General features: G+C 42.1%; 1 long non-coding RNA gene across 1 annotated transcript; it reads left to right on the top strand.

Annotated features, from left to right (window-relative positions):
• The first annotated feature begins 17413 nt into the window (after nt 1-17413).
• Nucleotides 17414-21763, top strand: LOC127755950 (uncharacterized). Its single transcript, XR_008013075.1, has 3 exons — nt 17414-17666; nt 21308-21379; nt 21594-21763. It is a non-coding gene; the product is annotated as an uncharacterized LOC127755950 (long non-coding RNA).
• The last annotated feature ends 513 nt before the right edge of the window (nt 21764-22276 follow it).

Raw genomic sequence — 22276 nt, forward strand, 5'->3', positions numbered from 1 at the left:
AACCAGGACCTATTAAACCTTATAGCTTCCGGTTATAGAAATGGTGGGCAGAAACGGTTTATAGGTGTCGGTTTTGTCAAATTGGCACCTATATGGCTGGTCCTTATGAAAGGTTTTTTTTAATGGTGATTATTTTAAGACGACAAGGCACTAACACAGGACCTTGACTGTAATAAAATGGCAAAGCCACAATGCACTGATTATTGAAAGGGCACAGAGTATACCTCTCTTGTGTACTGTAATCTTTTTTTTTTAAAAAAAAGTAATCACTCTAGCGCAATCTTGCCCAATAAAATGAGGCCCAAACAGTTGTACGGGCTGGCCATTTGCAGATGAAGTGTGTACGTGCAGCTAAAATCTGCCGTTACCTACTGCTGAGGAAAACAAACTAAACTGAAATAAAACATATATGGGCACTATTATCATCAAATCTGTTTCCCATTTCAGTGTGGACCTTAGTAATTCCAACGCTGGTGCTTAATTTCCACGAGTTTTGGGAGTGACTTGAGAAAGCAAACATATCTTGAACGTTTCTTTCTGGTTAGTGAGATGCACTAATACCTGATGCCGATCATTCCTACTCGAAGCAGTTCACTTTCGATTACATTTACACGATTCGTTTTTTCAAGCCAAGTGGTGGGAGACTGGGCAAAGATAATTTGGGACCGAATGGACTGGACACTTATATAGAGGAGAAGCATGGAGCCTGACAACGAGTGAAAGTCACGAAGTCTAATTAATTATTCCAGTTCATTTTAGTTGGTTGTCTTCCTGGAGGGTAGAGCTTGTTATTCAGTCGGAGTTAAAATAAACCAAATGAGCTTTCTGCTGGGAAAAAAAAATCAAACGAATTACAACACAATAACTAATACGGTCCAAGGTGATATTGGAAACTTGTGAATTCAATCATCCATTGAAAAAAAGGGCTTGATTGGAGAGCTTTTACCTGCTGCTACAGTCTCTTCTAGAATCAGAAGCTCTCCAAATATTACAGCTTTTAGTCCAAATTTTAAGAAACTGTAGTTATAGAATCCATAACATGTTGGAAAACCTAGTTTTTCCAGATTTTGTGGCTATCAACCAGCTGTTTGTCAGAATCTGAAGCTCCTCAAACAGGCACAAAGACAAAGACATGAATGATGATCTAATATATATTAATTGCACGTGTACTTCCATGTTGATTGTACGATAAACTTAACATAATGCACTAATGCGTACCACTTAATCTCCTATATCAACAACTATACCCATGCAGGAGAAGTCTGAATCCACCTTTTGGATCTCACACTGAACTGTGCAACCTTTGATGTTTAGAATTCACAGCCATTTACTGCTACGATGCCAGCAGGAAAACTCAAATCATCTCTTAAATCTCTTTAAGGGGATATCTTCTCATTTTTCATGTCACATAAAAGTCATCAAAAATTTTGAAAAAAATTAGTAGGATAAATCAATATGTGATATGTCACTTCACAAACAAGCAATTCAAATTCAACTTATACAAGTAGAAACAAAAATAACAAATTTGACTATGAATAGAACGTGTAATTCACAGCCAAAATTGTTATTTTTGTTTTGAATTGTATAAGTCAAAGTTTAACTTGCATGTTTGCGAAAAGATATATTATATATTTATCTATCTTGACAAAGTTTTTTATTTTTTTATAACTTTTTGAATGTCATGCACATAATGAGGGGATGCCTCTCGAGGGACAAAAATCTACTTCCCAACCACAATTCCCAAGCCATTCCATAATGAGGAAAAACAGAAAAAAAGAGCTTTGCATAACATGATTGCCCATGATGGGTCGAAGAAATAGTCGACAAAGAGACTTAGAGTATATATGGTAGTTGTAGGAATATTAGGGTATAATGATTTAATTAGAGTCTTTCTTTATCTCTAGTACCTTCTTTGTCTCTACCCATGTAATCTCCATATATAGCAGTCTCTGGAGCTTAATACTATTATCTAGATACGCAGTATTCTCTTCCTGCTCTATAATTCATCATAATACCAGAGCGGACGATTTAGGGCCGGGGTGTCACGTTTATGCGCCATCGACCCTGGCAGTAGCGATCTCCCGGATGAGGTCACCGTTTTGTTCTCGTTGTCGTCATCTCCCAAGGCATTTTTCTTCCTTGTCGTATCAAGCAGTCAAGCAGCTGTTGCATGCATCTTCGCCATTAACCGATCTGGTGACCATCTTCCTCGTCGTGGACCTCATGGGGCTCCTGCTCGCCGCCGGGAACGGTCTCCCGGATCCGTGCCAGCGAGCCCTATCGTCACCGCCTCTTCACCCACTTCGATCTACCGTCGTCGCATCTCCATCCCCCTCTACTCAACCTAATCAACGTCCTTCGTGACCTCGTTGGGGCCGCCACTGGGGTCCACGTCACAAAACCTCCGCCGCCACTCCGCCTGGATGCTGGAGCGGCCGGCCTCCAGATCCCCACCGGAGCAGGTCGACATGGTGGGCGGACTGCATCGTCTCCAAGCCTCAAATCGCCGGCGCCCTATGCTCATCCCCAACCTTCGTGCATGGGGTGGGTCGCCATCAGGCCGCTGGCGCTGCCTCCGCAGCTTCTAGCACCACCGCCATCGTTTGGCCGCGTCCCCGTCTGATTGCCTTGATTTGTGTCCCCGCCGACTTCTCCTACTCCGCCAACCTCAGCGCCGCCTCTAGCTTCTCACCACACATCTCCATCAGCTGGCCTCCCTACTGGTCCTCGCTTCCAATGTCTGAGGATGTGTCGGCCCTGTCGGCTATCGGTCTCCACCAACTGGCCTGACATCCCGCTTGTTGGAACAAAACCCAACATACATGACAAGGGCCCCCTCCTCCATAGGAGAGAGCCCAAGATTGAATTCTTCTGGAGAAACGATGAGAGGAAGAGGATGGAGTTTTGGATGGCTGAGAATGGAATGAATGGGGGGGGGGGGGGTGGGAGATCCTCCTCTCTTGCTCTTGGAGGGCTCATTTTATTCATATGTAACGGGAAATTACATCTTTGCTCTTGATTTGCTATATATGTACAGCATCCTTATGGGGGTATTTTAACCCTTTTATACATTAGTTTATACAACACCCTAACCTTTTGAGGGGTATTTTAGTTCTTTTATACATTAGCTTATGCAACAACCTAAGTACGGGGTTATTCCCCAACACAGCTTGCCTCTACATCGAGGTTGCTAGGCGCCGCGTCGGAGTCCAGCCTTGTCGAGTCCCTCGAGTTCGGGCTGTCCCCGTCGTCCAGGTCACTCTTTCTGCCTCCAGCGCCGGGACCTCCTCCGATGAGCTTTGCTCTTTCTGATCTCCTCTGTCTCTCGCTTTACCGTGAACATGGCACTCTTGCCAAGGGAGGAGAGAGAGCATAGATGAGTGCAGAAAGTATTGGCTTGTTTAGTTCCTAAATTATTTCCAAAAACGTTACATCGAATCTTTAGACACATGTATAAAGTATTAAATATAGATAAAATAAAAAAACAAATTGTACAAATGTTATCTTTAATTTAGACACTGTTGGGCTTTTGAACCGGGGCTAAAGATATTCTTTAGTCCCGGTTCCTATTCGAACCGAGACAAATGTGATTTTTGCCATCTGAGCAGAGATCAATTCTCCATTTATGCTTGTTAGCCTGATGACCTTTTTTCCACGGAAGCAGGTATACGTACAATGTGGTATTCTAGGGAGCACCTGTGCAGTGAACCATCAAAAACCAGGTACCATTATGCACTTTATTCCTAGTGCCACTCATTCCTACTGTGTTTTGTTGATGCCCCTGTTAGCGATATGCCCTAGAGGTAATCATCTAGATAATTGTATCACATACTATGTTTACATATTTATCCGACATTGTTCCTTGAAATAGATAACTCCTTATTGGTTAATGAATATGTGATTCTTTCATGAGACTCTTTATGTTGTTTGTTACTATTTCTAAAGGATCCCTGATCAAATATCATATGTGGAACAAATATATTTATATGATCAGCACATGTATTAATTGATGATCATGTCTCATGGATCATGGCATAGAGATACCAAATTAATAATGTGGACACATATTGGTGAACATGTTGTTGGATAGATCCAACATGAGACACTACAAGAGCCATATGTGTTGTGTCATCAGTGATCTTATTTAGTGTTGGTGTTGAATCCTTAGACCTAAGATTATCATAGTTCTCAACATGTGTAGCAGCTTACTTAGGGACTGCTAAACGCTACTTCGTAAATGGGTAGCTATAAAAGTAGTTTTCGGGTATGCTATGAAATATGTAGTGGGATATGAATAATCAAGATGGGATTTTCCCCTCCTATGGAGAGATATCTCTGGGCCCCTCGATGCAGATTATGGAAGTGCATGGCCATGCCAAAGGTGATTGAGGAGTCAATCACAAGTTATATAATCTACCAACAGGTTCGAGTGAATGCTTGAGCTATTAGAGGATGGCACATATCTAGCCTTGAGCTTAATCGATATCGTGAGGCAAAGGGGTTCATACAAGTATACACTAGAGGTTCAGCCGATATGATCTTTATGTATGCCCGGTGGGTCAATACGTTCTGCTATGAGCCGCTGTTGACGCGTGGACCGAAAAGGAGTTTTCGGGTTACAGCCGAGTATATATGAACCTACATGGTCGCCGCTTAATGGGCCGGAATAAGGGGATTGGATAGAGATCCAATATGAGCTTAATTCGGATAGGGATCCGAATAGGAGTCCTACAGGCCTTGGAGGCCCGAGTGATGGATCCTATATATTCGTGAGGGGTGTGACCGGCGGAGGCATTGCATCACGTGAGAAACTCTAGCCGTCACTTCCCTCCCCGAGCAAAACCCGAGCCACGCGCGGGTGCTAGCACATCTGCGCGTGGCGTTCCGTCCTTGTACGTGTGGATACCGGTAGAGGCGCCGCTGGTTTGCGGTGCTAATCGGCGTGGGAGTACGACGAGGAGAACGCACGTGGAGGAGAAGGTCGAGCCGGTGCGATCAACTACTTCCTCTGTATCGACGCGCGCTACTTCGCGAGAGTTCCTTCGACTTCTCAGCGTCTTTTTCCGCTGCGCAGCGCGTCGAGTGGTAACGATTTATGATCTAATACTTGCATCGTTCCTGGTTTACGCGATCGAAAATTTTGATTTATGCTATCGTAGCCTACGCGAATCCCAACAGTGGTATCAGAGCCACTTTGTATAGTTTATGATCTAGATCAGTGCATATAGTTGATGTGCAGGTGTAGTAGATGAGATCTATTATGTTGTATATGAGTTCTTAGGTGATCGGAACATGAGATGAACCGATAGCCGCATGGGTTGATGAGATCAATCGGTATGTGTGTTGGTGACTTCACTGGAATGTCTTGTACTCACCAAGGCCGAGCGCGATTGTGTTCATCGGATAGTCTGATGTCCACTGGAACTGCACGCCAATGAGAAAAACGAGCCAATGAGATTGACTCGGTTTCGGCATAATTTGATTACGCCGTTAAGGTTTTCACATGGCGAATCGTAGATGAGATCTATGTACCCGCGGGGGGCGGCTCCCTCCTCGACCCCCCGCCCGCTAACCGGCTAGTGGGACCGCCGTGTGCGTTGCCCCTTAGATTTCGCTTGGGGTTTTTATATCTATCTTACTTTATTGCTGTTATATATTTGATATGACATGGTAGGATAGATTCCCTCAGAAAAAGTAAGTGTAATTTATGCTCTTCGAATAATTGCACTTATTACGGTTGTGATCATATGGGTTTGCCATAGCAAAGTGTCACTTTTTATCATGATAAAATATGATAGATGTCGGACATCTATATGCGGAGATTATTGGTTTACTTGACAAGGTTATCAAAACAGTTTTGGACCTTGGGGCATAAGTTGGGTTGGATATGGAGATGTCACCCCAACAGTACAAGAGTCACATATGATGTGATTAGCAAGGTGTTGCTTACCTATTTTGATAGTTGTCTAGCTGTGATGCCAATGCTCACTAGACACTAATAAAATGAGGATCTTGACTCATTATGTTACTAGAGGGAATTTTGTTTCACAATACATAGTGGGAGTATCTTTTGTTAAATTGTTTAATGAAAGGTTAAATGTAAACATGGTGCTGATTTTGCATACATATATTTCTATTGTAGATCATGGCAGCTCCTGTACCATCCAATTTTAACTTGCGGTCTATCCTTGAGAAAGTGAAGTTGACTGGAACAAACTTCATGGACTGATATCGCACCCTGAGAATTGTTCTCAGGCAAGAGCACAAAGAGTTTGTGCTTACAGAGCCTTTTCCAGCTAACTTGCCCAACAATGCTCCTGTTGCTCAACGTAGGGAGCATAAAAAGCGATGCAATGATTATCTTGATATAAGCTGTCTCATGCTTGCTACTATGTCCCCTGAGCTTCAAAGGCAATATGAGGCATTGGATGCTCATACGATAATCACAGGACTACGTAACATGTTTGAGGACCAAGCAAGAGCTGAGAGGTTTAATACCTCAAAGTCCTTGTTTGCGTGCAGGCTAGCAGAAAGTAATCCAGTGAGCCCACATGTGATCAAAATGATTGGTTACACCGAGAGTCTGGATAAGCTTGGCTTTCCTCTTAGCCGAGAGTTGGCTACTGATTTGATTCTCTAGTCGCTCCCTCCCAGCTTTGAGCCGTTCATAATGAATTTCAACATGAACAACCTGAACAGGACCTTGGCAGAATTGCATGGAATGCTAAAGACTGCCGAGGAAAGCATTAAGAAAAACTCCAACCATGTGATGGTTATGCATAAGCGTAAGCCCAACAACAAGAAAAGTGGTCAAAAGAGAAAGCTAAACTCTGATGAGGTCATGACTACTAACAACTCTAAGACCAAGGTTCAAAAGACAGGGCCCTCTAAGGATGCAGAGTGCTTATTTTGCAAGGAAACAGGTCATTTTAAGAGAAACTGTAAGAAATACCTATAGCAGCTCAAGCAGAAGCAGCAGGATGGAAAGAGTTCCACCTTAGGTATTAATGTTATAGAAATTAATCTTGCTACTTCCTCTACTGATTCTTGGGTATTTGATACCGGGTCAGTTGCTCACATATGCAAATCGTTGCAGGGGCTGAAAAGAAGTAGGAGCTTAGCAAGAGGCGAAGTGGACATTCACGTGGGCAATGGAGCAAGAGTTGCTGTTGTTGCGGTCGGCACTATGCCATTATCTTTACCGTCAGGATTAGTTTTGGAGTTAAATAATTGTTATTGCAATCCAGCTTTGTGTAAGAACGTTATCTCTGCTTCTTGTTTGCAAGCAGAGGGTTATAGTTTTAAATCTATGGACAATGGTTGTTCAGTCTATTATAATGACATTTTCTATTTCCATGCACCCATGATGAATGGCTTATACATTGTGAATCTTGATGGATGTTCAGTCTATAACATTAATGCAAAAATGCAACGTCCTAATGATTTGAATCCTACTTTTATTTGGCATTGTCGCTTGGGTCATATAAATGAGAAACGCATGGAGAAGCTTCATAGAGATGGACTTCTACACTCTTTTGATTTTGAATCATTTGAGACATGCGAATCTTGTTTACTTGGCAAAATGACAAAGGCACCTTTCACGGGTCAAAGTGAAAGGGCAAGTGAACTATTGGGACTAGTACATACTGATGTATGTGGACCAATGAGCTCAACTGCCAGAGGTGGTTTTGGGTACTTTATTACCTTTACCGATGACTTTAGTAGGTATGGTTATGTCTACTTAATGAGGCATAAGTCTGAGTCCTTTGAAAAGTTCAAGGAATTTCAGAATGAGGTACAAAATCATTTGGGCAAGACAATCAAGTATCTACGATCTGATCGTGGTGGAGAGTACTTGAGGCTTGAATTTGGCGATCATCTAAAGGAGTGTGGAATTGTTCCACAACTCACTCCGCCAGAAACGCCTCAGTGGAATAGGGTGTCTGAACGGAGGAATCGTACATTGTTGGACATGGTGCGATCAATGATGAGCCAAACTGATCTACCGCTAAGTTTTTGGGGTAACGTTCTAGAGACAGCTACGTTCACACTAAATAGGGTTCCATCAAAATCTGTGGATAAGACACCATATGAGATATGGACTGGGAAGCGTCCTAGTTTGTCTTTCCTAAAGATTTGGGGCTGTGAGGTCTATGTAAAACGTTTGCAATCGGACAAACTCACACCTAAATCAGATAAATGCTTCTTTGTGGGGTATCCTAAGGAAACGAAAGGATATTATTTTTATAATCAGGAAGAGGGCAAAGTGTTTGTCGCCAGACACGGTGTTTTCTTGGAAAAAGAGTTTGTTTCAAGAAAGGATAGTGGGAGCATGGTGCGACTTGAAGAAATTTAGGAAACACCGGAAAACGCTTCAACGTCCATACAACCACAACAAGCTGAGCAAGATGTTGTTCAACAGGTTGAACAAGTTGTTGCTGAACCAGTTGTGGAAGCACCGGCTTCACGAAGGTCCGAAAGAATACGGCATACACCTGCGAGGTATGCGTTGTTAACTACAGGACAATGTGATATATTGTTGTTAGACAACGATGAACCTACTACTTATGAGGAAGCAATGGTGGGACCAGACTCTGAGAAATGGCTTGGAGCCATGAAATCCGAAATAGAATCCATGCATGTCAATCAAGTTTGGAACTTGGTTGATCCACCTGATGGTGTAAAAGCCATTGAGTGCAAATGGGTCTTTAAGAAAAAGACAGATGTAGATGGAAATGTTCACATCTACAAGGCACGATTGGTGGCGAAAGGTTTCAGACAAATTCAAGGTGTTGATTATGATGAAACTTTCTTGCCAGTCGCCATGCTAAAATCTATTCGGATTGTTTTGGCGATTACTGCCTATTTCGATTATGAGATATGGCAAATGGATATCAAAACAGCTTTCCTCAATGGAAATCTCGATGAGGATGTGTACATGACACAACCCAAGAGTTTTGTTGATCCACAATCAGCTAAAAATATATGCAAATTGCAGAAATCCATTTATGGGTTGAAGCAAGCATCTCAGAGTTGGAATATTCGTTTTGACGAAGTAGTCAAGGCTTTGGGCTTTGTCAAAAACGAAGAAGAGCCTTGTGTATACAAGAAGATTAGTGGGAGCGCACTGGTGTTTCTAATCCTATATGTAGATGACATATTATTGATTGGGAATGATATTCCTATGCTTGAATCCGTTAAGACATCGTTGAAAAATAGTTTTTCAATGAAGGATTTAGGGGAAGCAGCATATATTCTGGGCATAAGGATCTATAGAGATAGATCAAAGAGGCTAATTGGATTAAGCCAGAGTACATACATTGACAAGGTGTTGAAGAGGTTCAACATGCAAGATTCTAAGAAAGGTTTCTTACCGATGTCACATGGCATTAATCTTGGCAAGAATCAGTGTCCTCAAATGTCTGATGAGCGAAACAAGATGAGTGTGATTCCATATGCCTCGGCAATCGGATCCATCATGTATGCTATGCTATGTACACATCCAGATGTTTCATATGCACTTAGTGCAACAAGCCGATACCAATCAGATCTAGGTGAGAGTCACTGGATAGCTGTAAAGAATATCCTGAACTACTTGAGAAGAACTAAGGATATGTTCCTAGTCTATGGAGGACAGGAAGAGCTCGTTGTAAATGGTTACACTGACGCAAGCTTCCAAACCGACAAAGATGATTTTAGATCGCAGTCTGGATTTGTGTTCTGCCTGAATGAAGGCGCTGTGAGTTGGAAGAGTTCCAAGCAAGATACAGTGGCTGATTCTACAAAAGAAGCCGAATACATTGCCGCTTCTGAAGCAGCAAAGGAGGCTATTTGGATAAAGAAATTTGTTTCTCAACTAGGTGTGATGACTAGTGCTTCTAGCCCTATGGACCTCTATTGCGATAATAGTGGTGCCATTGCCCAAGCCAAGGAGCCTAGATCGCATCAAAAGTCCAAACACATTTTACGGCGGTATCACATCATTCGCGAGATAGTGGGTAGAGGAGATGTGAAGATATGAAAAATACATATGGATTTGAATGTTGCAGATCCGTTGACAAAGCCACTCCCTCAGCCTAAGCATGAGGCACACACTAGGGCAATGGGTATAAGATACGCTCATGATTGACTCTAGTGCAAGTGGGAGACTGTTAGTGATATGCTCTAGAGGCAATCATAAAGATGATTGTATCATATACAATGTTTACATATTTATTCGACATTGTTCTTTGAAATAGATAACTCCTTATTGGTTAATGAATATGTTATTCTTTCATGAGACTCTTTATGTTGTTTGTTACTATTTCTAAAGGATCCTAATCAAATATCATATGTGGAACAAATATGTTTATATGATCAGCACATGTATTAACTGATGATCATGTCTCATGGATCATGGCATAGAGATACCAAATTAATAATGTGGACACATGTTGGTGAACATGTTGTTGGATAGACCTAACATGAGACACTACAAGAGCCATATGTGTTGTGTCATCAGTGATCTCATTTAGTGTTGGTGTTGAATCCTTAGACCTGAGATTATCATGGTTCTCAACATGTGTAGCAGCTTACTTAGGGACTGCTAAATGCTACTCCGTAAATGGGTAGCTATAAAAGTAGTTTTCGGGTATGCTGTGAAACAGGTAGTAGGATATGAATAATCAAGATGAGATTTTCCCCTCCTATGGAAAGATATCTCTGGGCCACTCGATGTTGCAGATTATGGAAGTGCATGGCCATGCCAAAGGTGATTGAGGAGTCAATCACAAGTTACATAATCTATCAACAGGTTCGAGTGAATGATTGAGCTATTAGAGGATGGCACATATCTAGCCTTGAGCTTAATCAATATCGTGAGGCAAAGGGGTTCATACAAGTATACACTAGAGGTTCAGCCGATATGATCTTTATGTATGCCCGGTGGGTCAATACGTTCTGCTAGGAGCTGTTGTTGACGCGTGGACTGAAAAGGAGTTTTCGGGTTACAGCCGAGTATATATGAACCTACAGGGTCGCACGCTTAATGGGCCGGAATAAGGGGATTGGATAGAGATCCAATATAAGCTTAATTCGGATAGGGATCCGAATAGGAGTCCTACGGGCCTTGGAGGCCCAAGTGATGGATCCTATATATTCGTGAGGCGTGTGACTAGCGGAGGCATTGCATCACGTGAGAAACCCTAGCCGTCACTTCCCTTCCCTAGCAAAACCCTAGCCGCGCGCTGGTGCTAGCACATCTGCGCGTGGCGTTCCGTCCTTGTACGTGTGGATACCGGTAGAGGCGCCGTTGGTTTGCAGTGCCGATCGGCGTGGGAGTACGGCGAGGAGAACGCACATGGAGGAGAAGGTCGAGCCAGTGTGATCGACTACTTCCTCTACATCGACGCGCGCTACTTCGCGAGAGTTCCTGCGACTTCTCAGCGTCTTCTTCCGCTGCGCAGTGCGTCGAGTGATAACGATCTATGATGTAATACTTGCATGGTTCCTGGTTTACGCGATAGAAAATTTTGATTTATGCTATCGTAGCCTATGCGTATCCCAACAGCCCCCCCTCCCTGTTTAACAACAGTACGCCGTTAACCATCCTAGCTAGTGGCGTGTTGTCTGTGCTGGGGGAAGGAATGATGAACTACAACAATGATATTTGGAAGGAATGAAATGAGAATATATAATGGAGAAGTTATAACAGAGAATAGTAGAGACCGGAGGTTTTGATGCTTTTATTACTACTGAGGTCTCGACCAGCCTTGATTGTTCAGTGTAAATGTTGGCGTACAAAATGGCCATTGTCACTACAGAAATGGTAAACTACATTCGCATGAAAATTAGGGGCAATGTCTCACAAATTTCTTCCTCTCTAATATGCATTGTGATCGTTAACTTTTTCTTCCATCTCCGGTGACATCGAGGAACTGATCAGATGATGGAGGCGACATCCTCAACCAGATAGATTTCGAAGTTGGTGTTGGCGTGGGAGGGGGTGGGAGACTGAATGTTATCGATTGGCACTAAATTTATGTGGCTACGTCCGTGATCCAAAAACCGGATCGATGCGCGGAGACAAATGTTTAGATAGGTTTAGACACTCTCAATGAGAGATAATACCATACTCATGTTTGGTGGATTGAATTCATCAAGTGTAATGATTTGTGGATTTTTGTTGTGGTCGTTGTCCTCGAGAGACGTATTGCCCATCTTATATAGGTTGGTGGATAGGGTTACAATGAGGAAAACCTAGCCAGGCACGACCTCAGTTTCCTAATTTTATACATGGTAGCATCTAGCCAGCACTCGATGCCCAGTCTTTGAATATAAGACATCATGATAACCGTGTCCTAATCTATTACATATTATATGGATTCAGCCCACCTACTACCCGTTCGGATATGCACGCCGTGTGGGTATACCCATATCCTTCATAGAGACTTGAGGATTTCATCGGTTTAGAGAGAGGGCGGGGCTGTGAAGGGCTGATGGTGGTTGGTGGCTTAGGGAGAGCAACAACTAAGGCAGGGGAATTGCGAATGGACAACAGTGTCACATTACCTAGTTTTGCATATGTGTTTTGACAGCGGTGCAGCTAGAAAGTAGAAAAAGCAGCTGCCGTGGCAACCGTAGGGTCTCGCTTTTTTCTTCTCGGGTGACTATTGTCCTATATACATCAGGCTGAGAATTGAGTTTTAAAATAGTTCATTTTGAAATAATATTTAAAAATGATTACAAAACAATTGTTTTTAACTTTGTTTGAAAAAGTAACAAATCTCAAACCTCATTAAATTCCAAACTTCCTGATGACTTCGCCTACAACCACTAACTTCTCATAACTTCCTTCCTGATGCACAACATTTGAAGGTACCATGGTTTAAACCCAAGTGTTAAAGACTTGTAAGCATAACTTCACCTACAACCACTAATTTCTCATAACTTGTCCATGGCAAAAATTGCAATAAGACGCTAAAAAAACGTGTTATCAGCTGTGGGACACCTACGTGAATTGGCTATAGGATGCCACAAAAGAGTGGTAATTAGCTAATAGACACCGGATATATTATTTTTTTATTTCCGAACAACATGGAGAGAGAAAGAAATTTGTGGGCCATGGAGAGCTTTTAAACTCATTGGGTCCACAGACCACATGCCAGTAAACTATTGGCCAGGATTTGGAGGATTGATTATGTAGGCCAAGGATGTCAGCTTCTCCTCTATTTTCTTGTCCTCTTCCTCCCGACATGGTACACCGCGTACAGTGCGGCGCCGCCAACGCCATCCTTCTCCACCGCGCTAGAGGGCTTGTACGCGAACATTGGCAAGGCGTTGATAGCCTGGGCAGCAAAGGCCCTGACGACGCCGACCGCCGAGACAAGCATGCATAGCAGCAGCAGCGGCACGCACACCGTCACAATGCCAGAAAAATAATAAAATAATGCCTCCAGTGTCTAGTAGCTAATTACTGCTCTTTTATGGTGTCTTATAACCAATTCATGTCTTTGCGGTGTCCCATGGTTAATTACACGTTTTTAAGTATCCTATAGCAAATTTTGCCGTTCTTTTATTTATGGATCCATTAAAGAACCTCTAGTCTTTAAGTGAAAAAACCACCACACAACCAAACTATGATGCTGCGGATTCAGCCTTGTCTCTGGGTCTCAAGGGCTTTTTCATAAAATTTGCAATAGTATTGTTAGTTTGTGTTGTCGAATCGACAACTGCGTCACGTCGAAGGACGTGGTTCTTTTAACAGTGGTTGGAAGTAAAGACAATTTGCTTAGTAGAAAATTTTCGGATCCCCTTGTTACATGGCCCTAGGGGACTACTTATAGCCCTATTACAGACTCTCCTTTTAGGGTTTAGGCTTTACAGGAGAATTTACATGGTTGCCCTTATGATAGGAACATCTTTATGGGCATACAGTGTCTTTTGCTCGTATGGGCTCCTGATGGGCCAAGTGACTCGGCCCAGTCCTTGGCGAAGCCTCTGGAAGGCGTGTCGGCCCACTGGGCCTTCTCCTGGCAAGGTTTGATACTTGGCGAAACCCATGCCCTTCGTGGGCTTTCGCCTTGCGGCCTTCGACTCTACGACCCTCCGGCAGAGTCCATCTTTGACGAAGCTTGTCAGCTCGATGCCACGGCTTTCGCCGTTTAGCTTTCGCCTATGTTCTCCCTTCGACCTTCGCCGCTTGCCTCCGGCTCGCGCCTTTGCTTATGTCCTTCGTTTCGGTAGGCCTGGCCGAAGGTCCTCGTGGTATACCTCTAACAGTTTGATATGTCTAACATCGCAACGAATAAATGTACTTAGTGCTCCGAATCGACGGAGCATGCAACATATATATCTGCATTCTATGAGCAATGTTCAACAAGTCAACAACCTCAACGAAATGATAACAAGCCGTGCACCTTCTCTTTTGGAAGAAGCGGAGCCGACTGCTGGCATGCTCGCGTGCTGCAGGCTGGCACATCGGGTACAGGGCCGTACCTTGGAATTTGAGGCTCGGTACACAACTGCATGTGAACTCTCCTGGGCAAATGCAGCTGCCATGCGTGCGTCAGACTACTGGGTGCCGGTATGTGCTTGTGGTGGCTGTCTGTGGTGCAAAGGGTGGAGGCATCCATGGCGGTCGTGTTCGTGCCATTGAGCTTTCATGCCTCGGCCCTCATGCTCAACAGCGGATTTGCACAGGAACATATGTTTGCTTAATGCATCGACCATTCCTGCTGCCTTCCAACCCCAGATAGATGGAGGACGTATAACCTAACTATGCGCACTAAGCATGTAGCTATGTACAATGATGAGACGGAGCACACGGTTTTTTGTAGAACAGCCAGCACGTATTGTTGTCTCCTTGCTTTATTACATGCACGGTACGACGCTTCCTCCGGTTTTATAATTCTCGATGTTTTAATAAGGTTAAGATCAAACTTATATATCTGACTGTAGCTTAAAGCTGGGGTGCGGTAGGGGGTGGGGGTTACCTATGACGTGTGCGTTTTTTTATAACGCACCTAATTGGTGTAGTATAGTACATCTCTATATAAATAATATAATATTTAACTTATAAAGTAATGAAATAGTAAAAATATATTGTTTTATTCTACTCCCTTAATCTATTTTTGATAGTCATATTTCATCTTGGCACACAGACCAAGGATAAGTAATTCTACTTATCAATTTATCATCCATTTAAATATGCTACTAGCCATTTCTCGTAAGCAAGCGATTTATTAATATTTATATTTCTCAATGCCCATATAACCAATCATGTGTGGAAGAATAGAGAGTCACGCATTAAATCCGAGAAAATCATTAAGAGGATAGGTTATTTTATTGAAATATGCCTATCGAAAATAAATTTTTCAGAATTGGAAATATGACTATCAAAAATAGATAGAGGGAGTATATTATTATAATATAGAAAACATTAAGAATTATGTAACGGAAGGGAGTATTTATTGGCATAAATTTATGTTAAAGTAAACATATATAACTGCACACTGCGCTTCATGAATATTACCATCCATATGTTACTTTTCAGAACATGAAAGGAAAAAACCTCAAGCACAATGCATTTCCTTTTTCTTATGGGCCGAAATTAAGAAGATTTATAGCTGATTTTCGATCGGTCCATTTCAGCACACAGGTCTATTAAAAAAAAAAACCTTCAGTACTCAACTGCAACCTGATTTAGAGCAAGTTTAATAGTATAGCCAAATACTAGCTTCAAATCATTTGTAGCCAATATAATAGCCAATTCATATAATAGTTGTTTACTATAATATTAATATATAGTCCCACCTGTCATATACACATTACGTCTTGGAGTCCGCGCTGCAGCTGGCTACAGATTCATAGCCCGCTGCTTTTCTCTCTCTTTCTTTATCTCTTTAGAATATATTTATAGTTGACTTATAGCCTACTATTGTACCTGCTCTTATAAGATATTAGCATGATCCGTGTACATATAAGTTAATCCCTCAGAGCAGGTACAATAGCAGGCTATAAGCCAGCTATAAACATATTTTAAAGAGATAAAAGGAGACAGAGAAAAGCAGCGGGCTGCAGATTTGTAGCCAGCTACAGTACGGACTCCAAGACGTAATGTGTTTATGACAGGTAGGACCAGATATTAATAGTATAGTAAAAACTACGGTATGAATTAGCTATTACATTAGCTATAGATAACTTAGAGCTAATAGTTGGCTATACTATTAAACTTGCTCTCATGAGCACTCTGAGCTCGCTGCCTCATGACAGCGTTGAGTCTCGCACTTCCGCACATAATAAAGACTTGGCATATCGAATGCTCCTGTTGCCTTCCAAGCCCCTGTCCAACGTAGGTTATTAGGACCGTTTAGTTCCCTAAAAGTTTTTTCCAAAAACATCACATCAAATCTTTGGATACATGTATAGAGCATTAAATATAGATTAAAAGAAAAACTAATTGCACAGTTAGGGAGGAAATCACGAGATGAATCTTTTGAGACTAATTAGTCCATGATTAGCTATAGGTGCTACAGTAACCTACATGTGCTAATGTCGGATTAATTAGACTCAAAAGATTCGTCTCGCGGTTTTCAGGCGAGTTATAAAATTAGTTTTTTCATTCGTGTCGGAAAACCCCTTTCGATATCCGGTCAAACATCCGATGTGACACACCCAAAAGTTTTTATTTCGCGAACTAAACAGGCCCTTAATTTTAAAGTATCTCCCTAGATTCTTTTAAAGCATAGTTACCCATACTAGCCCTAAATAGATGCACCTAATAGGTGTAGCTCCGACTATGTGATTAGTTGAAACTCAACTAAACATATAGTAAAAAATCCTAAAGAGATAACCATTCGAGTGGTTTTATATTGCATTAAAGCGTATGTGGTGCCAATCACTGAGTGCTATTGCTCGAGTGATATACCATTCTCCTATTAATAATTTGACACGCATAACACTAGGCCAACCGTGCATAGTTCAAAGTCAACTGCGACTTAATTAACAGAAAAAAAATCATGTAGCGCTAGGCCAACCGTGCTTAAAATGCGCGTAACAGTCGGCAACTATGGCTTATATAAAAGAAATATCATCAATCAGCACCGAACTTTATAGAAAAAGGATTTTGGTCCCTCAAAAATCACATTGCATTGACCTTGATAGAAAACCACTTTGCAGGGAATAAGGAATTCTTTAAGGTGTCAAGCTCATACTGCAAATGTATCGCCGAAGCAATAACCACCAAGGCCCAATAAGGATGCAGCCCTACCGCACCTGTTCATTGAATGTGATGCAAACGCACCAAGCCTTGGTCCAGTACAACAGCCGAAACCTTGACACGTGTATAAATCTCCGTTTTGTCCACCGCTTCATCTTCTCTCCGAAAATTTCCCCTTCCGCACTCTTGTTCACCGCCTGCATTCAGTTGCTGAAACCAAAATCATAGGGTTTGCCTCCACCTCCGAAACCTCACACAAATCGCGCGGCGCAGCACCTCATTCCATACTCCTTTAGCTCCCACGTCAATCTTCACCCAAAAAACCTAGATCGGAGCTTCCCCTTTCCTTTCCAACTGGCAGAGGAGAGAGAAATCCCCGACATGTCTAATGCGGAGAAGGACCTGCTAGAGATGGAGCAAGACAACATTTTTCCTTTCCAGGAGATCATCTGTTGGTGTTCCGCCTTTGGTGAGGAATTCCCCACCCCAAACACTGGCGAAATCATCATTATTACTGCATTTTTCTGTAGCGGCTTTTGGCTCCTTTAGGCTTAATTCAATATTTTCTCATCCACCAAACAAAAAAAAAATGAAAGGAAGCCTTACAACACATGATAGAAAGCCAAACGTTCATTTAAATATAAAACTTTTAACATGTTTTTTTTTTCTAAAATTAATTTTTGAGTGTGTTACAATGCTCAACAAATGTTGATACCAACAAACACTTAACTAGTTGCTTCATATACTTCGAGTTCAATAAATATAATAATTTAAAACGTCACGATAAAGTTACCTACACATCATCATCACTATACACTTAAACGGGCAGCTAATTCTAGCCCAACACGCTAGTAAAAAATAATTTTTGCAAATGGCTAAAACAGGTTTTCGTTTTCGTTGCATGCACCTAGGTATATGCGAAAATCAACATCTTTCTATGCTGGCAGCGCAACAGCAAGCAAAAATAGGATTTTCGCATACAGTCACCTATGCCGACCACTTGCAAACAAAATTTTAGTGAAAAAAATAAAACAAAAAGTCGAAACCCTAACCCAAATCCGTCCTAGCCGCCGCCACCATCGTCGTCGAGACCCGGCTGCACCAGAGGCTGACGTAGGCGGATCCATCCCTCCTAGGGCCGGGCTCACCAGATCCGCCGCCCGATGGCTTGCTATCATTGTTGTCATCACCAGCTCTGCGAGGGAGGACTGCGCATCCCATCGTCGTCATTGTTGTTGTCACTATATCGGCGCGTCCCCGTGCTGCTGCCACTGAATCCATGAGGAGGGTGAGGCTGGCGACGACGGATCCGCACCTCTCCTAACATCGCAACCGGATCTATGAGGGAGAGGGAGGCTGGCATTGGCGGATTTGCTCAAGGCCGGTAGCCTCCCCTGTCATCGTCACCCGCAGGGGGCCTCTCCTGTCATGTGTGAGAGTGAGGAGAGGTGGTATGAGGAATGAGAGGAAATGGGAGGAGAAAGAGACTCAGACAAAAGAGAGGAAAGGGTATGATGGAGATGGAGAGAGATGGGAAAAATAGAGCTGGGTGAAAAAATTGCACGCGGGCCTAAGAAATATGTTTATTTTCGCATGCGATTCTTGAACCGCCCTCGCAGAAGGGATTTTCACATGTGGGAGTAGTTATGGTCCACCTGTAACATAGAGGGGGTCTCATCTGGAAAAATCGATTGTGTGGTAGTGACAAAAAAACAAATACCTGGCCCTATTTCTTTACCTACTGATTACCGCACCTGAAGCCGTAACCGTATGTACGGCTTGTTTGGCAACTTGAGGGAAGGGGTTGAGAGTTTACACGAGGGAATTGACGGTGAGATTAAGGTGAGAATTTGATTTTTAATCCCAGTATCTTGTTTGGTAGAGGTGGTGGAAATTGATAGGGAGTTTAGTTGAAGATTAAGTCATTAACGAAAACGGATGGCTGAGAATTGTTTAGGCAAATTAAAGGAGGAATTCCCTCCTAATTACCACCTCCTACCCAGGTACTAAAAAGAGGGAGTTTCTTCCTCAATTCCCCATCCCCATTCCACCAAAATTCTCATGTATCCCAACCAAACAAAGCAGTTAATAGCCTCATCTCTCTAAACTCCCAATCCAATCCCTCCTTAAAAACTCCCTCCAACCAAACAGGCCGTAAAGTATTTTTCGTTTAATCTTCCACAATAAAACGAGCCCCCAAAATAGTTCTCCTACCTGCTGGCACCATGCCCTGTCCAACAACCAACGAGTTCAGCTAAATCTGCAAATTCGAACTGATGAGGAGAAAAATGATCTTTTACCCATTATAATGTTGATCGGTTTCCTTTTAGTATACCATCTGGACCAGGACTGAAATCTCAGTGTGGGCATCCGGCCTCCAAGGCTCCAACGAATTTAGGATCTACTACTTGAGAAAGCAAACAGAAATGGGCAACTGTTTGACTGGAGATAGATGTACCAATACCTGATGCCTATCATTCCTAGTTCACTGTAGATTACCTTGAGGTCAATTGTTTGTTCAAGCTAAGAGGGAAAACTAAATGGGTAAAGATATTTCAGATGGACGACTTGCATATATAAAGATGAGACGCATGTAGCCTTACAGTTATCACAATTTATGAGTGAAAGATGGTAGATGTGATGATAAAGTTCTTATTAATTTACACCAAGAAGTTGATCCGTTCTCTAATTTGCCCATGATGTCTCACTTACTCACTAGCATATGGCCGAGGATCAAATGAATTTGCATGGGGGCCAATTATTGCATTTCAGTTTAGTGGTTTGTTGTCTCTGGTCTTTCAAGTAGATCCACATAACATTTTTTTGCAAAATCAGGATGACGTGGCGCGGTAATTTCTCAACTATCCCACGGAGTTTAGAGAGGTTAATATGACAATTGTACGGAAATGAGCTTTCTTCTTTTTCTTTTTTTTTTTTGATAATGACCGAAATGAGCTTTCTGCACGGAAGATGAGTTGCAATTTCTGAATTCATTCATTCATCTAAACAAATAGATGCATGCTGACCTAGTGTTACACATAGTTTCTCGACTATGTGTAATAGATGCAATTTCTGAATTCATTTATTCATCTAAACAAATAGAGCGCTCCCAATCCGCTGCTTTCCTGCTGCTCGTGATTCGTTCTTGCGCGGTAGCAAACATATTTCCCTCCACATAGTTTCTCGTGACCTCGTCAGCCGCCGCCTCAAGCTGCTCCACCGTCGGCAACATCTTCCTCAAATATGGCAGGAGATCACTGGCGAGTGGGCATCTCGGCTCGTGTGGCTCAGGAAGCGCATGTTGGCAGTAAGCAAGAGAGGAGCTCAGGTGCATGCCCACCTGAGACCTGACCCCATTCACAAGCAGGAGGAGCTCAACCTAACCATAATAACTGAAGGCTGCCGCTGTTGATGTTGATTTCTGCTGCTGGAGTTGATAATTGATCATGGTCTGTCGCTGTTGCTGGTGCTGCTGTTGTTTTCTGATGCAACTGAACCGGTGCTTATGGCTGCTACTTGAATTGCTGATGTTGATTACAAGTCCTGATTGCTGAGTTGGTAGTGCTAATTGTTTACTACTGATTGTTGATTGCTGCTGCTGCTTACTGGGACGGTGAGTTGAATTGGGCCAACTCCTAACTCAATTGGGCCAGGATGTCACATATGTGTGGGACATCCCGACCCAATAAAGATTAGATATGTGTGGCCCATGTGAGTTGCGTGCGTATGTTTAGTACCACCTTACCAGTTTAGTCCGAGTGGAACCAACTTATAAGGTCTCTACCCTTCAACCATGTTACTCCTAGGTTAACCCTTTTACACGAAGTGAGTAAGAAAGTGTAAGTGGGCCAGCCCATCCGATGGGCTGGCTATGCCGCTCCTGGAGGCTTATCAAATGGCTGGCTGATAAACAATATGCTAGAGCAGTGGTTTTAGTGCTAGTATGTTATGTGTCCTCTTCTGCAGTAGATTACAGTCATATTCCCTCCATAGTTTATAGAATAATAATAGTTAAACATGATGGATCAATGCCCATATCTATTTCAAAATGTTTGTTTAGTATCTTTATGTATACTTAACACTACCAAGTTCTTTTGTCATATTTTTCAGGGTTTGGATGCATTAGCTCCTCCCATTGGTACTGGTTGATGGCCAGAAGACTTGTGTGATTGTCCCATGCTAGTATGTTATGTGTCCTCTTCTGCACTATATTTCAGTCATATCCCCTTGGATGAAGGCATCTCCAGAGGAAATTTCGCTTGTCCTTCCTGAACCTCCATAGTTTATAGAATAATAGCTAAGCATGATGGATCAATGCCCATATCTATTTCAAAATGTTTGTTTAGTATCTTTATGTATACTTAACACTACCCAGTTCTTTTGTCATGTTTTCCAGGGTTTGGATGCATTAGCTCCTACCATTGGTACTGGTTGATGGCCAGAAGACTTGTGTGATTGTCCCATTATCTGATGGCTTGCTTTGCAGTAGTAGGTTCAGATTTTAATTACTAACATTTGCATTTGTAGGTGTAGGCTGTATTGTTTTACCGACTTTACTTGTCACCAAGCTATGAATTTGGGACCTTTATATTTGTATACTCTTGGAATTTGTTCTTTTTCGGTGAGTTCAACTTCAACACAAGTCGTGAATTTAGATACATTGATGAAATTACAGGACAATACATTTTTGGACAGATTATAGTGCAGTGAAAATTCGTTTGCAGATAATAATCCAAAACTTGTGCTTCCTTTTTGTAAAACCCCTTTCCGTCTTGCTGTTTCATATGTCAATATGTTGCTGGAATACTGGCCAAAAAGATTACTCTCTCCGTATTTTAATGTATGATGCTGTTAACTTTTTAACCAACGTTTGACCATTCGTTTTATTTAATTTTTTTTGAAAATATAAAAATATTTATGTCATGCTTAAAGAACATTTGATGATGAATCAAGTCACAATAAAATAAATCATAATTACATAAAATTTTTGAATAAGACGAATGGTCAAATATTAGATGAAAAGTCAACGATATCATACATTAAAATATGAAGAAAGTAGTATATAGTTTGAAGAATGTG

This window comes from Oryza glaberrima, chromosome 11 (assembly GCF_000147395.1).
Source record: "Oryza glaberrima chromosome 11, OglaRS2, whole genome shotgun sequence".
NCBI lineage: Eukaryota > Viridiplantae > Streptophyta > Magnoliopsida > Poales > Poaceae > Oryza > Oryza glaberrima.